This window comes from Panthera onca, chromosome D1 (genome assembly GCF_046562875.1).
Source record: "Panthera onca isolate mPanOnc1 chromosome D1, mPanOnc1 haplotype 2, whole genome shotgun sequence".
Lineage (NCBI taxonomy): Eukaryota > Metazoa > Chordata > Mammalia > Carnivora > Felidae > Panthera > Panthera onca.
The window spans coordinates 26,799,527-26,815,450 of NC_138348.1; the positions used below are offsets into that span (position 1 = coordinate 26,799,527).

The window sequence follows — 15,924 nt, forward strand, 5'->3', positions numbered from 1 at the left end:
TCCTAAGTATGGACGCAAGCTCCATCTCTCCAACCACACAGCAGCCTGGCTTTCATTTTCACCTCTGCTTGAGAAATCAGTCCCGTGACCAGTGCTTGTTCGAGTGACTATCCAAAGGATGCAGTCCACTTCATCAGAGTCACAAATAGAAATATATCTCTCTTCCCTGGCCTAGAGTCTCCCAGCCAAGGAAACTTCCAAAACCGTGGATGGGAAGGCAATCCCAAACTGTTTGGAATAGCATGACTGTTTGGTTATTAGATAAGTGTATTTTAACCCCAAGAATATTTAGAATTAAGTATAGAACTGATAAAGTATTTGAAGTCATTAGAATATTTGTATTAAAGAGCAATTCCCCCTAGCTAGTGTTTTAGGAGCACATAATGTCATTCTACAGAATCACATACTCCATACTGTAGTTATTTTGAGACACGAGCAACATCCCAGTTGAAGAATTAGTATGAAGAAATAAACATATATTCTTAGGTGTCAGTACTCATTTTCAGAATATTAGAGGTAGATACCACATGGTCTATAGACAAAGATTAAAAATGGAAGGGTATGAGGAGCCACTCTATTTGGAATTCCTTAAAGAGATTAATTCCCAAGTCAATATCTAGAATGAAAGAGCTCAGCGTGCTTCCAATGAAATGTCAACCTCAGACCTTTGAATTTCTTAAACATTTAAAATCTGAACCACTCCTGGAGGGGATGGGGCATATTTCCCAAAAGCCTAGCCAACGAGGTTCATGGGAAAAACACAAGCCCCCAGAAAAAGAGCCTAAGGCAAATTTTTATTGTAATTACCCTTACTTTTGGCACCACTGGGCACAACCCTAGCCTTCCTTTGTCCTGATTTTGGAAAGGAGAAAGCCCTTCCTCAAGAGCTTTCTTGAGATCTCATGCCAGGGGGGATCCGGCCCTTCTCAGGAGCCCTCTTCCCTCCCTTGGGAAGCAGAGGCACAGAGCTGGATGCCAGACTTCCTGAAGAAGAGCATTCCAGGAACCCCTGCCTGATCAGGTTTGGCCATTTGCCCCAGATTTACATAAGTAGATGAGTTTACTTCTTACCACATCTGCCCTTTTTCACACCTGAAAAGACACAGACCATAAAGGCCATATGGTCTTGCATAAGGCCATAAAGGGCCACACTTCATAGGTTCTAGCACTACCCATAGTCCTCAGGGGCTGATAGGCAGGTTCTTTGACATGAGAACCAAATAGCCACTGGCAAAGAAATGGCCCTGCACTGAACAGGGGCTGGTTCGTCTCCTGGACCTGTGTGTGGGCAAGCGAAGCAGCAGGCTCTACAGAGAGATGGAGACACGAGAGCACAAGAGGAGGGCAGAGCAGCACAACAGATCAACAGGGCAGAGAGGCCAGGAAGGGAGACAGCAAAACAAGTTAGTCAACATATTTGTCAGATGGGTAAATTCTTAGGAAAGACAAATGCAAACACTGATGATGTAGTTCCAGTAGGGAATGCAAAAGGGCTTCTGCTGCTGGTCATATTCACCACTCTCAATGTGACCGTCTCTGTAACCGTCATCATACTGTCACCATCATCATCAATGCAAATAAAACCGAGTGAGTGACGATACGTACGCTGTGTTTTTGATCATCAGTATGACCATCCCCGTAAGTGTCATCACCCACACCACCATCAGCACACCGAACACTGAAATAAGTGCCAGTAAGTGTGTGCCAGGCACTCTGTAAAAAGAGGAAGCCAAACCTTGGTCCAGCCCTCTAGGACTGCATTATCATCATCGTCATTATTAGCTAAAATGTATTGAATGCTTACCACACACTGGGCACTGGGCAAGGATTAAACCTTACGATACCCTATAAGGCATGAATGCCTTCGTAATAGAAATGAGAGGACAGATTTAGAGGAGCTAAGTTATGTGTACAAAATCACACAGCTAAGGAGCAGGAGCACCAGGATTCAAACCCAGGCAGTCCTGCTTGACAACTGATACCTCGCTATGATGTATATTGCCTCGCACTGCCTTCTCCAGTTGTCTTCAAATTGGGGCACGCACAAGAATATCCACTGAGGGCAGGAAGAAAATATTAGACCTGCTGTACCTATTGACCTGCTGATAACCTATTTATCAGTTAATTCTTTAGTTTCTATTTTATATGCAGTTTACAATATACTTCACTTACCACCATAATAGAGTATACAGACCATTTCTAAATAAATAATTCATACTATGGATACACGCTTAATTCTTTACTGATAGAAGTATGCAGTCAAAAATGCTTGGAGACATCTAGACAAAGCTAACATGACTAACCCACAGTCACGTAAATGGAAAAGTAAATCAGTTGGACCTGAGCTTACCTCTGGCGAGATACATTCAACATACTTAATTCTGAACCATGTGAATAATTGTGTTCTGCAGAATAAAGCCTTGATTTCAACAAGTGACTAAAAAATTACAACATATCCTTCTGAATGACTTCTCTTTAATTGTATCTATTCCCATTCCTATTCCTAATACTATTGTCCTAGTAACAATTAATGTGGATGAGTTTAATCAATTTTTAATTAAAGAGAGAGAGTATCATCCTTTTCTAAATCCTCTCTGAAAATGTTCCACATGTTTCTCCATTTAAAAAGTAGAGATAGACTTTTCAAGGGAATATTTCTCTTCTAGAGCTGCATAGTACAAAACTTAGGTGTGAAATGACAGGATGTCTAAGATATGCTCCAAAGGAATCTGGAGTCAGCAAGTGGATGGAGATCAGAAGAGGCAGAATTGGCCAAAGGCTGATCAACATGGAGCCTTGGAGGTAGCTATCTAGGGTATGTTGAGTTATTCCACTTCCGCATGCTTTGGTTCCATAATAAAGATTTAAAAATAGTTAAAATGTAAAAAAGAAAATCACAACCTTATATTTTTTGTACTGAGCACTGTCAGAACTCAAGTCTCAGCTGAGAAAGGAGAAGAACGATCAAATATGGATTTCACAGAAATTATCACAAGCCCTTTCCTGTCTTCATAAAATCATGACTTTGTCTAGGAAATGTGCGTCCATTGTTTGCTATTATGTTCGAATCAGCCTCACACAAGAAATAACAGGAATGACAGAAAAAAAGAGAATCTAATTTAAAAACAATCATTGCATTAGCTGTGCAGGGAAAAACTCAGAAAAGAAACAGATGTCACGGATCATTGCAGTGATGTCCCTTGAAAACACTCTTCGGCTGATGTTGCTGGCGTGGGCAGCACTTGTAGGCTTTCACACACACAGGTAGCTCTCAAGGCTGAGACCATTGATTTAGATCTGATTGGAATCTGGGTGGGCGTCACTCAGAGGGGCACGTTGCAGGTTAAAGGACCCCGCACAACATCTCAAGGGAAGCACAGTGAGATGCAAACCAGCGTTCCCACTGGGACAAGAAAAACCAGCAAATGTAACTGCTCTGCCATTGGAATTAAACCACAGGGCAGTTCACCTGCATTTTCATCAAATAATGCAGAGAAGGCCAGAAATGGCAGTGTTCCCCATGGCCCATAGCTACTGAGAAAGCAGAAAAAATAATTTCCTGGGCAACACCCACCTGTTGGCCATACCACCGCTCCGAGAAACCAGAGCCATCTCTGCCAAGAGGAGTCGGGCAAGAGTCCTTCCAGAGTTCAGCCTCCGAGTTCTCTTCAATCCTTTGTGTTCTGAGTAAGAATTTCCACACTGAGAGCTCAATTCCAATTATACCCGAGATAGTATCAGAATGATAGGTAAAAATAGGCCCAGCTTTCTGGCCAGGCAGCCAAAGCACACAGTGCCACAGGGAGAAAGCAGACTGATTGGGATCTTTCGCGGTTGTGACGTCTTCTCAGAGGGCAGCTGAGGGCAGCGAGAGCAGTGTCATCCGATTGTGCTACCGAGAAAGCACTGGGGAGAAGCACAGGAGTGCTCATTGCAACACGGGCTTTCCTGGGAAGGGAGAGGGTGGGTCCACCTCTCTGTGACACTTGGGACAGAACCAAAGAGAGGTTTGGATGACCCACGCTGACGTGAGAAAACTAAAGTGGATGAGTCCAGCCAGTGGACCTGCACAGTGGCAGAGCCCTGGAATCACAAAAACACAGAGATGGGAAAGATTTAAAAGGTCACTAGTGCCCATCCCACCAGCTGGAGGAGCCAAAGGTGGTCTAGGGTGGGAGAAGGCTCTAGACTCTCCATAACCTCCATCAGCACACCTCCAGGCTGCCCCTGAAAAAGCACACGTTGAAAGGGAAAACAGGGCTTGTTTCACATGTTCTGCTTCCCCCCCTAATGAAGATATCAGCATGTCTAGCCCTCTCCCACAGAGGAATTTTGGAACCTATCCTTGCCCCTCCCACCACCACAGTCAATGCTTGAATCAACCCTACAAGCGGTCACCGTCCTAAGAGACTAGGACCTCACAGCCCCAGAGGAAGCCCACCCAGCTGTCAATGACATCATCTGAAATTTTTTTCCTAGCCATTTGGTAATGTAGATCACGAGCCTGAAAATGTTCTCATTCCCTTCAAGCTAGTCATTAAGTTCTTGAATCTGCCCTAAAGACCGTGAGCCTCAATATGACAAAAGCTCTACACAAAACTGTTTTCAACACATTCTTTAAAATAGCAAGCAGTTGAAACTATGGAGGAATAATAATGAATGATATATCCACTCAATGTGATAATGCCCAGCCTTTGCGGGTATGTTCATATAGAGGATGTGGCAATACAAAAAGGTGTTTATAATATCTTGTAAGATGTTTAAAATGTTAAGAAATCAGGATGCTGAATTGCATATTCATTAGGCTAAGTTCACATTTTTTAAGAAGACCCATTTATAAAAATGACTAGAAACGGTCCCATTTATATGAGGCATCTAGAATAGTCAGGTTCCTAGAGACAGAAAATAGAATGGTGTTTATCAGGGACTGGGGAAGAGGAAAATAGGGAGTTATTAGTTAATGGGTAGAGAGCTTCATTTTGGCAAGGTGTAGAATTTAGTGATTTCATCACCTACATGTAACACCCAGTGCTTTTCACAAGTGCCCTTGTTAATATCCATCACCCATTCAACAAATCCTATTCTATCTTTTTTTTAAGTTTATTTATTTATTTGGTCGGGGGCGGGGGGGTGGAGTGTGCACGTGTGGGGGAGTGGCAGAGAGAGAGGGAGAGAGGGACAAAGACAGAATTCCAAGCATGCTCAACACTGTCAGAGCACAGCCCTACACGGGGCTCAAACTCGTGAGCCATGAGATCATGACCTGAGCCGAAATCAAGAGTCAGACGCTTAACTGACTGAGCCACCCAGATGCCTCAACAAACCCTATTTTAAAAATAAATTTCAACATGCAATTGAATAAAAATATTTTTAATGTCTTTCTACAGGTTTTTTAGGGCAATAATAATCCACTTTCCTCACTTAGGTTAAATACTGCACCTTGCCTGATTATTCCGCCCATTTTACAGAGGAGGAAACTGAGGCCAACAGAGGCTAGGTGACCTGCCAGGATCCGTGTTTTGGCAGGGACAGTGTGGATGATTCTAACCATTGCAACCTCAGGCTATTTGTGCTGGAATGGCCAACACAGATCATCACAACTACACATTTTGCCCCCAGACATAAGTGCTCCAAGACTTCGAGAAAGAGCTCATCCATTAAATGAAATTCTAACCAGCCTCTACCTTCATTAACTTTACGGTTTTCATGAGAAAAAAAAATGGCTTAAAAAAAAAGTCTTGGATTTAATACCAACAAAGACAAGCTCTTAATAGATCCCGTAGCCAGCCAACAAACTTCAGCAAAATTTCCCCACTCTCTGCTTCTCAGGATTAGGACCCTGAGGCTTTGAAACTCTGAATCATTAAGGAGTCAGTTATGTTCAAGAGGTGGGACACCCTAAGGTAGGAAATTTAGCCTCATCTATGTTGGAACAGTTTTTTACAACGAGGGCTATTAGTGATTTAATATACTGATATCACTCATTTAGCTCATAGAATATTGAGCTACCTGGGGCACCTCCCACATTCTGGTTGTTTTTCACTTGAAATAAGGCAGCAGAGTGTCCAGGGAACGTGTTCAAAGGATCTGAATGTTTCAATGATAAAGGTGAATTTCATATTTGCTGATGCTCTAGGCGTCACTTTGCCTTGTCTCCCTTCAGTGACCTTTGCAGGCCGGAAATAATAAAAAAAAAAATCAAGCAGTTCATGTCAAGCTCAAGAAATATTCATAAGCCTTTTCCTAAATTCACTGAAACAAAGGAAATCAATTCTCGTATCCAGCACCTAGTAATTAAGGAACAACGCCTCATTAGTAATAAAGAGAATATGGAGTAAGGAGAGGTCTCAGTCAGGACTCCTGCCGAGCCCAGAGAACCAGCTTGTTTGGAGGAAGGGACCAGTGAGTCAGTCAGCTTTGGCATACACCGAAGGTCATCGATTCAGAGGACATTCTGTGAGTCAACACCAAATTGTGTTCGGACTTTCCAGGTTCTGTGAAAGACACAACAATAAGATGAGATACCTCAGGGAAAAGCTACCATAAAGAACTCACAGCAAAAGGTCTCTAAACAGGCACAGGGAAGGGACTTCATCTCAAAGGCCAACTATGATGGATGGAGCCTGCATGGAATGCTGATTTGAGAAGGGTCTGAAGACAATACATTTCATATATTAAAAAAAAAAAAATGACAAGGGTCTGAAGCTACCATCCCAGTGGCCAGGAGAAGGTGTGGGGAGAAGACAGATGACAGCAAATGTGCCAGACGTTTGTCACCCCTGGCCCAAACCATCACGAAAATCACTTTTGCAGAACTTACGCTGTCTAGGCAACACCCGTCTTAGGTAAAACGGAGAGGGAGGTGAAATTTATTTTTAGGACACCGAGCTTCCCTCTACCTTTCCCCTTTTCCCAGTCTCCGGCACCAAATAACCTTCTGTCCTCTATTACTTATAGCCTCTCCATTTCTCCAGGGGGCTAATGAAAAACTGTCAAGTCTCAAGGGTTGCTGTGCCAAAGCAGCAGCCATTAGATCTCTGGAGGCCCAGTTCAGGTCTCAGAAGGTTGGCTCAGAAGGCACACACTGATACACCTGCAGGTGGGAGAAGGGACACCCAGCAGAAGAGGAGGGGACGACAACCAGAGGCCATCTTTCTTCCTTCAAGACATAAGCTTGGACAAAAGGCAGAAGAACGTAGACGTGGCTGTCCTCCTTTCATGACTGGGGTAGCACAGAGTCTGGTCCAAAGGCAAGACTCATGCTGTTCGCTGAAAACTAGATCCAACCCTAGCAGAATGAGCTCATCAGAGGAGAGCACCTTCTCCGTTCTCGCTGCACATGCTCACTTTATTCAGGAAACCTGTCCAAGGGCACCTGTCCTACTCCATTCTCAACCAGAGGAGTTTGGAGCCTACCCTTACAAACCTGGACCTACTTCTCTGCCGATATAACTAGGAGATTTCATAAACGATAAATACATGCAAGAATCAATAGCTGCCTCTGGCCTTGCACGACAGCAAGGTCTACCCAGGGATGGACCTTTCTACATAAGTCCCCAGCTGATAAAAAAAAAAAAAAAAGGCCAGTCCCCCCACCCTTACTATGAAGGCAGCTGATGTTATCAAACCTTCCTATAGCTAAGTCAGCCTTCCCCAAGAGATTCTCTGTTACCACTGAGCTGGTTCCAGTCTATCCAGTCAGGACACAGTACTGCTACTGGGCCAACCAACCCAGCTCTGCCTCTATGAGCCTGTCTACACCTTCATCTCTACACCCACCAGGGAGAGAATGGCACATACGTGGCACAGGTGAATTGCAAGGTCTTTAGGTATAAATTGTGGCTCAGTCCTTTGGGGCTGAAAAACTCAGCAAGTTACTGAGCCCTCTGTGTCTCAAACTATAATAGGAGAATTTCGCCCACCTTATTGGTATTCGATTACATCTGCTAGAATGAGAGCACCGCAGACAGGGGCCGCCAGGCTGCTCAATACACAAAGTAGCCCAGGCATCATACGGTGCCCGCTAGAGTGATGTGTTGTTAATTGCATGTGGTGGCCCTGCTGCTGGGACCAGGGTTTTGTCTGTCCTAGCCTTTGGTCTGCCCTAAGTGCCTAGGGTAGTGCCTGACTTACGTAGAAACTCAATAAATACATGCTGGGTGAGTGAATTAGACCTTCGTCAGGACTTCAGTCGATAACTTCCATACTGGCTTTGGATTAAACACTTAAGAAGTAGTAACAGTGATTATTGTTATTGATGATGTGGCTAAGTCTAATAGGAAAAACTTTTCCTTGAGCCTGGCTTTTATAAATTCATGGGGCACTGGATTTGAATGTCGAGTGATACCCTCCTGACAAAAGTAACTTTTCTCACATCCTACCACCCAGGGGCTTTGCCCTTCTCTCTTGCTTGGCCTGGCCTGGCTTCTTTCTGCCCACAGCCCGACTTTGACCCCAGTCTGCCCCCAAGGCCGCTGCAGGACAACAGGACTGCCATCCAGCTACCACGGGGGGCGGCTGTCTCATCTTTGTGTGACAGTCGTGACTTTCTCTTCTCTGCCTCTTCTTGGCTCCTTCACTTGGCACTGGGGCTGCTATTCAGTAGCTCAGTCCTACTCAAAGGCCACAGCTCCTTCTTGGAAATGGCACAGACTTGAAAACAAGGGGCCCAAACACCTCTGCCAACAGGGACATTGCATAATGACAGCACCACGTTCCAGGTGAAGAGAACCTGGTTGCAGAGGGGAGACAGGATCTCTTCACCACACTTGGGGAGGCTGTGTGAGTGTTTAAGCCACCTCTCATTCTAAGGGACAGATTTGTTTTTGAAAATCATACCACCCTGGCTCCAGCCTGAATGTTCTTCTCTTTCCTCATCATCACCGCACCCATAGGGACAATCTCCTTTAGGGGGACAATAGGTGGCTGTCAACTTTATATAATATAAACAATGTCAGGAAGGAACCCACCCAAAAAGTGTGACCTCCCCAAATTCCTGGGATTCCACTATTAGTGATTCACTCTTTTGGTTCAGTACCACCCACTCTCTGGCTGTCCTGAGAAATACACATTCTCCTGGGAGGTATTATGCATTAAGTTCCTAACACCTGGAGTGAATAACTTCACCAGACATTTTATTTTCTCCTGATGGAAGAGATACATGGGTGCTTGGCCCACAGGGCTGAGGTGGGTCTCAGAGAGCCAGAGAGCAGGGGAGACTTCACAGTCAAACTTCCTAAGTGTCACCAGGTTTCTAAGAGCTAGGCCTGACTGTCCCCTCCAATGGTAGCTGGCCCTGGAGCTGTTGATTTCCACGAGTTAATCACCTAAGGATTCAAAGAGGCAATATACATAAAGGGCCAACTCCGTATGCCATGTGACATCAATGACAAATGTGAGTCTGCTCTACTCCTCCCATGAATAGAGAGACATTTGTCTTGGGGGAGAGTGCTGGTTCATACCTGCTCCTTATCTTCTGGGAAAGACAAGCCAAAGAAATCAGGTATCTCCTCTACTCCCTGTTACAGCGTGGGGACTCCTCTGCCCAACAGCCCACTTGGTCCATGGTTTCTTTACCACTGCTGTGGGAGAGAAAGAAAGAGAGGGTCAGCCCATGTTTGAGCAACTGCTGGGGGGAGGGGTGTCCTGGTTTCTTGGCTGCGAGAGTTTGAGGAGCCTCTTGCTTGGGGTTGATTCTGCTCTGCTCCCCAGCTCTGCAAATTCTCTTCTGTGGACCAGGCTCTACTATGGGCCTCAAGAAGTTGACCTCTATGGACTCCATTCCCAGCCTCCTTTACCCTCTGCCTTCTAGTGATGCTCAGCTGGTGGGAGATGTCAGGAGGAGATTGGGAGGCAAGAGAAGAGAGGGATGAGCAATTAATTGCCCTCACTCCCTTACTACTGGGCCAGGACTGTCTCGGTAGCTGTGTCCCCTGAGCCATGATCATGGATCCCACGAGACAGCCCATCTCCCATGGCTCCAGTGTTCACTGGGTTCATCTGCCGAGGGCTAGGAAGGACTTCTCACTCTTGCTGGTCCCTGGGGACACTGCCATGTCTTAATGACCATCACCCCTTTGCTTCCCATCCACCAGGTTTGTTGAACAGACCAAATGGGGTTCTACATTTGGTTTTATCCCCAATCCTTGCTGAGGATCTTCTGATTCTCTGCTACGTGCCTAAAATGCATTTTCTTATTTAATCCTCACACCAGAGATGTAGAAATGTCATGTAACTTGCTCAAGATCACACAGTTGTATTTGAAACGTGCCCAGGAGTGCCAGTAAGTATTATTTAAAGTCAATTTTGGGGGGTGCTGAGGTGGCTAATAGGCTAAGCAACCAAATCTTGATTTCGGCCCAGGTCATGATCTTACAGTTCATGAGTTTGAGCCCCATATGGGGCTCTTGCTAACAGTGCAGAGCCTGCTTGGTATTCTCTCTCTCTCTCTCTCTCTCTCTCTCTCTCTCTCTCTCTCTCTCTCCCTCTCCCCTGCTTGTACTATATCTCTAAAATAAATAAACAAACAAATATTTTTAAAAAATAAAAAAAAATAAAGTCAACACTCAGACTCTGTCCAGAAGCTCTGGACTTGGGAGTCAAGTATTCCATTTCAGCCTCATTCTGCTCACCACAGTCTAGTTGGATAGATATTTCTGAATTTATCTTCTAAAAGCAGGTTCAGTTCAAAGAGACATTTATGACCTTACTGGATGCAGTTGGGGAAGGCTGCCCCAGAGGCCAAAATAAGTCAGGCCCTTGGCAAAGATGTGATGTGGAGACTCTGCCTAAAGCCCCCTTCTCCTCGTCCTTGGGGTCCCTTGCTTACTCCCTTCCAGCCCCCTGCTCTCCATCCTCAAGCCCCTCTTGCTGATCTACGGAATCCACTGACATCAGTCTACTTTTCTCATGCCTCAGTGCATGCCTCCTGTCCATTTCCCACACCCTGCTCCCTGCTCACTGAGAGTGTTCCAGTGCAATCCAAGATGACAAATTGCCTTAACTTATTTAAATATGCATATCTTTAAGGGAGTACACAAAAAGTAATGTCAATGGTGGAAGTTTTAAGTGCCAGTTAAGGCCAGTGAGAGAGATATTTATGGAGAAGGAAATCTTTTTGCTGATTCCTCAAGGATGCCATACAGATATCTAGATTATAGCTCCTTTAATATGTAAGGCAGGCACATCTGTATTTGAGGAGCCCTGGAATCTTTGTCTTCAGAGGCTTTCACAGAGGGAAAGGGAGACTGACAGCAGGATCAACCCACTTAGAACCCAAGTGCTCCCTTTTTTCCGTGACTGAAAATAAGTATTCACCAAGTATTTTATGTGCTCTCCTAATTTTCTAGCCTGCCTCCCAGCTTAGTTTGCAGCAATGGGGTTAGCTCTGGCCATAGACTGTGGGCATAAGTGACATGTGCCACTCCTGAGCTGAAGCAGCTAATAGCTGATGTGCCCCCTCTACCTTTCCCTTCCCCTGCCTTAATGTCTTGAAAGTCATTTGTTCTAGACGGTGCACCTTTGAGGAAGGTCAACCAGCCTGCAACAGATATTTGGTGAGTAAGAAATCCATGTTTATTGTTTTAGATCACTGAAATTTTAGGGTTGTTTATTACGGCAGCATAACAGAGCCTATCCTGACTAATACATCATGTAAGATGAAATCTGAACAAGTGTTCATGCTGAATAGGACTGTTGGCATTAATTTCCCATTCCCTGTAACTCGAGAGCTAGAAAGGAAAAATCAACATTTCCCAGACACTTTGAAGGTATGGTTCTAGAAATAAATTCGTTTCCCCAAATAATGCCCTTGTGTGAAACAGCATTATAGTAGAAACATGAATGCTTAGAGCCATTTCGGCCACTGGACTCCTCATTCCAGAGTTTATTCACGAGCTTCATGGGTGCCAGAGGCACTTGTGGTGAAAGCAGCCAGGGCAGCAGTTTCCTAATCTCTGGATCACAACTACAATGGGATCACTTTGAAATAGTGCTCCCCAGTGGAACTCTCTAGATTTCCATTTCTCCAGCTCTTACAACAGTTCTATAAGCTTGTAATTCCCTGGACTGAATTCCTTTCTTCTTGAAATACACGGAGTGGTGGCTATTTCCTTCACTGAACTCTGGATCTATGTTGCTTTAAAAAGTTTGGAAGCCTTTGAAAATAGATAGCATAGCAACAAAGACGATGTAGAGCACTCCAAAGACTCAAAACTGAGGGATGGCAGATTCTCTGAAACCTCAGAAGTTTGGAGGAAAAAATGTGGTAGAAAGAATTGCCACACAGCCATGAGTTCATTTTTAAAATGTAGCACCAATGATTTAATGCAAATCTTTCCCATTACAATTGAAGATGAAAAGGAGGCCCAGTGAATCTAAGTCCCTTCTCCAAGGTGGCACAGGCAGTAAAGGCAGAGCTGTAGTTCAAACTGAGGTCTCCTGAATGTGGATTCTACTAACCATTTTGTAGACTCCATCAAGAAGCCTAACAACAAGCTGCTGGGACTGTCTCATCTGCATATTCCCCCAACTGTCCCAGAGGCGCCCCCAATGTTCTACGCACCCCACCTACACATACCCCCACCCAATGGCTGGCTTCCTATGAAGGAAGCAAGGGCAAGCCTTTGTAGACAGCTAGTGAGCATGCAGAGAATGCCATCCCAACTCTGCAGGATTGGGAGAAAGTTGAGATTAAGCACTGCCCTAGGGTAAGCACATGGGAATCTGTCAGTGGTGGCCTGGCTTTGCAGGATTGAGAGAAGGCATACAATTTTAAGAATCCCCCCTACCACCAGGAGGGTGCAAGAAGTGTAAAGCAGGTCAGTCCGTAGAAAAGATCTGAGAAAGGCAAAGAATCCCTAGCAAGGCTGAGACAGAAGGTATTTCTCTCCCAAAGCCAGTCGGTAAAGACTGGAGGAGGTGACTGCTTCTTCAAATGTGAAGATGGTATATGTAAGATTTCAAGGAACATGAAAAACCAAGGCTATATAACACTACTAAAGGGACACAATAATTTTCCAGTAACTAACCACAAAGAAATGGAGATCCATGAATTGTTCAATAAATAATCCAAAGTTGTTATTTTAAGAAAGCTCAGTGAGCTACAAGAAAACACAGGACAATTCAATTGAAATCAAGAAAACAATGTACAAGTAAAACAAAAACTTTAACAGAGAGATACAAATCATAAAAGAGAACCAAGCAGAAATTCTGAATCTGAAAAATACAATGAATGAAATGAAAAATGCAATGGAAAGCATCACCAGCAGACTTGATCAAGCAAAAGAAAGAATCTGTGCAAAGACAGGTCATTTTCAATTATCCATTTAGAGGAGAACAAATACAAAAGAATGAAAAAAAGTGAAGAAAGCCTATGTGAATTAATGGGATGCCATCAAGAAAAACAACCCATGCATTATTGGAGTCTCAGATGGAAAAGAAAGAAAAAGGTGGTAACCTTATTTAAAGAAATAATGGCTAAGAAATTTCCAAATCTGAGGAGAAATTTAGATATCCAAGTTCATGGTGCTCATAGGTCCCCCAAAAAATCCAACCCAAAAAGATCTTCTCCAGGACATATTTTAATGTAACCATCTAAAATCAAAGAGTCTTTTTAAAGCAGAAAGAGAGGAAAAAAACTCCTCACAAACAAAGGAACTCCCATAAAATTATCAGTGGACTCCTTTTTATTTGCTTATTTAAATCCAAGTTAGTTAACATATAGTGTAGCAATGGTTTCAGGAGTAGAATTTAGTGATTCATTACTTACATATAACACTCAGGGCTCATCCCAACAAGTGCCCTCCTTAATGCCCATCATCCATTTAGCCCATCCCCCCACCCAACTCCCTTCCAGCAACTCTCAGTTTGTTCTCTGTATTTAAGAGTCTCTGTATTTAAAGGGTTTGCCTCCCTCTGTGTTTTTATTTTATTTTTCCTTCCCTTCCCCTATGTCCATCTGTTTTGTTTCTTAAATTCCACATATGAGTGAAATCAGTGGGCTTCTGAGCAGAAATCTTGCAGGTCAGAAGAGAACAGGATGATGTATTTAAAATGCTGAAGGAAAAAAAAAAACTTCCAACCAAAAACACATTACCTGGCAAAGTTGTCCTCCAGAAATGAAGGAGAGATAAAGACTCTCCCAAACAAACAAAGCTGAGGTGGTTCATTGCTGGACCTGCCTTACAAGAAATGCTGCGTGTTCTTCAGGCTGACATGAAAGGATGCCAATTAGTAACATGAAAACATAGGAAAGTATAAAGCACATCAGTAAAGGTAAGTGTATGGCCAATTCAGAATACTCTAATACTGTAATCTGGTGATGTGTATATCACTTAACTCTAGTATAAAGGTTAAATGACAAAAACATTAAAAATAACTATGGCTACAATAATTGTGAATGGATAGACAATATAAAAATATGTAAATCGTGATATCAAAAATACAATGTGAGGGGGAGAGTAAAAGGGTATACTTTTTGTATGCAATCGAAGTTATCAGCCTAAAATAGACCACTATAACTAAAAGACATTTTATGTAAGCCTCCTGATAATCACAAAGCAAAATCTATGAAATACATAAAAGATAAAGAGAAGGGAATCAAAGCACACCACCACTAAAAGCCATCAATTAACAAAGGAAGACACAAAAGAGAAAGAAAGGAAAAAAGGAACCACAAAACAGTCAGAAAACAATCAGATGGAATTAGTAAATCCTTGTCTATCAATAATTACTTTCAATCTACATGGATTAAATTCTCAAATGAAAAGGCATAGAGAGGCCGAATATATATATATATATATATATATATATATATATATATATATATATATATATACAAGACCCAACTACATGCTGCCTATAAAAGATTTACTTTAGTTTTAAAAGCATATATAGGTGCAAAGTGAAAGGATGAGAAAAAAATATTCTATGAAAAATGGAAACCAAAAGAGAGCAGAATAGCTACAATTATATTAGACAAACAGATTTTAAGTCAGAAACTGTAACAAGAGACAAAGAAGGTTAGTTTATAATGCTAAAGGGATCAATTCATCAAGAGGATATAACAACTATAAACATATATGCACCCAACATCAGATCACCTGTGTAAGCAAATACTAACAGATTTGAAAAATAGAATAATAGTAGGGGACTTCAATACTTCACTTTCAACAATGGATACATCATCTCCACAGAAAATCAATAAGGAAACATTGGACTTGAACTATATTTTAGAACCAAATGGACTTATCAGACATACACAAAAATTTTTATCCAAAAGCAGCAGAATATGAATTCTTCTCAGGCACACATGGAACATTCTCCAGGATAGATTATATGTTAGGTCACAAACAGGTCTTAACAAATTTAAGGACATTAAAATCATACAGGTATCTTTCCTGACCACAATGATATGAAACTAGAAATTAACAATAGGAGGGAAATTAGAAAATTCCCAAATATGTGGAAATTTTTTTTTTTAATTTTTTTTTTAACGTTTATTTATTTTTGAGACAGAGAGAGACAGAGCATGAACGGGGGAGGGTCAGAGAGAGAGGGAGACACAGAATCTGAAACAGGCTCCAGGCTCTGAGCAGTCAGCACAGAGCCCGATGAGGGGCTCGAACTCAGGGACCGCGAGATCATGACCTGAGCTGAAGTCGGACGCTTAACCGACTGAGCCACCCAGGCGCCCCTCAAATATGTGGAAATTAAACAACACACTCCTGAACAAAGAATGGGTCACAAAAGAAACGAAAAGGCAAATCAAGAAAATATCCTGAAGCAAATGGAAATTGAAACACAGCATACCAAACCTTACAGGATACAGCAAAACCAGTTTTAATAGGGAAATTTACAGCAATAAATGCCTACATTAAGAAAAAAGATTGATCTCAAATAAACAACCTAACTTTATACCTCAAG

The 15,924-nt window shown here is 42.9% G+C and overlaps 1 long non-coding RNA gene across 1 annotated transcript in view; it reads right to left on the reverse strand.

Moving 5' to 3' along the window:
• Positions 1-5,421: 5,421 nt before the first annotated feature.
• LOC132661625 (uncharacterized) overlaps positions 5,422-15,924 on the reverse strand; it is a 35,903-nt gene continuing 25,400 nt past the window's right edge. The window contains exons 3-4 of the long non-coding RNA XR_009602318.3: positions 9,462-9,581; positions 5,422-6,494 (exon numbers count right to left, since the gene is read on the reverse strand). This is a non-coding gene — a long non-coding RNA (uncharacterized LOC132661625). The remainder of the gene's footprint in view (positions 6,495-9,461; positions 9,582-15,924) is intronic.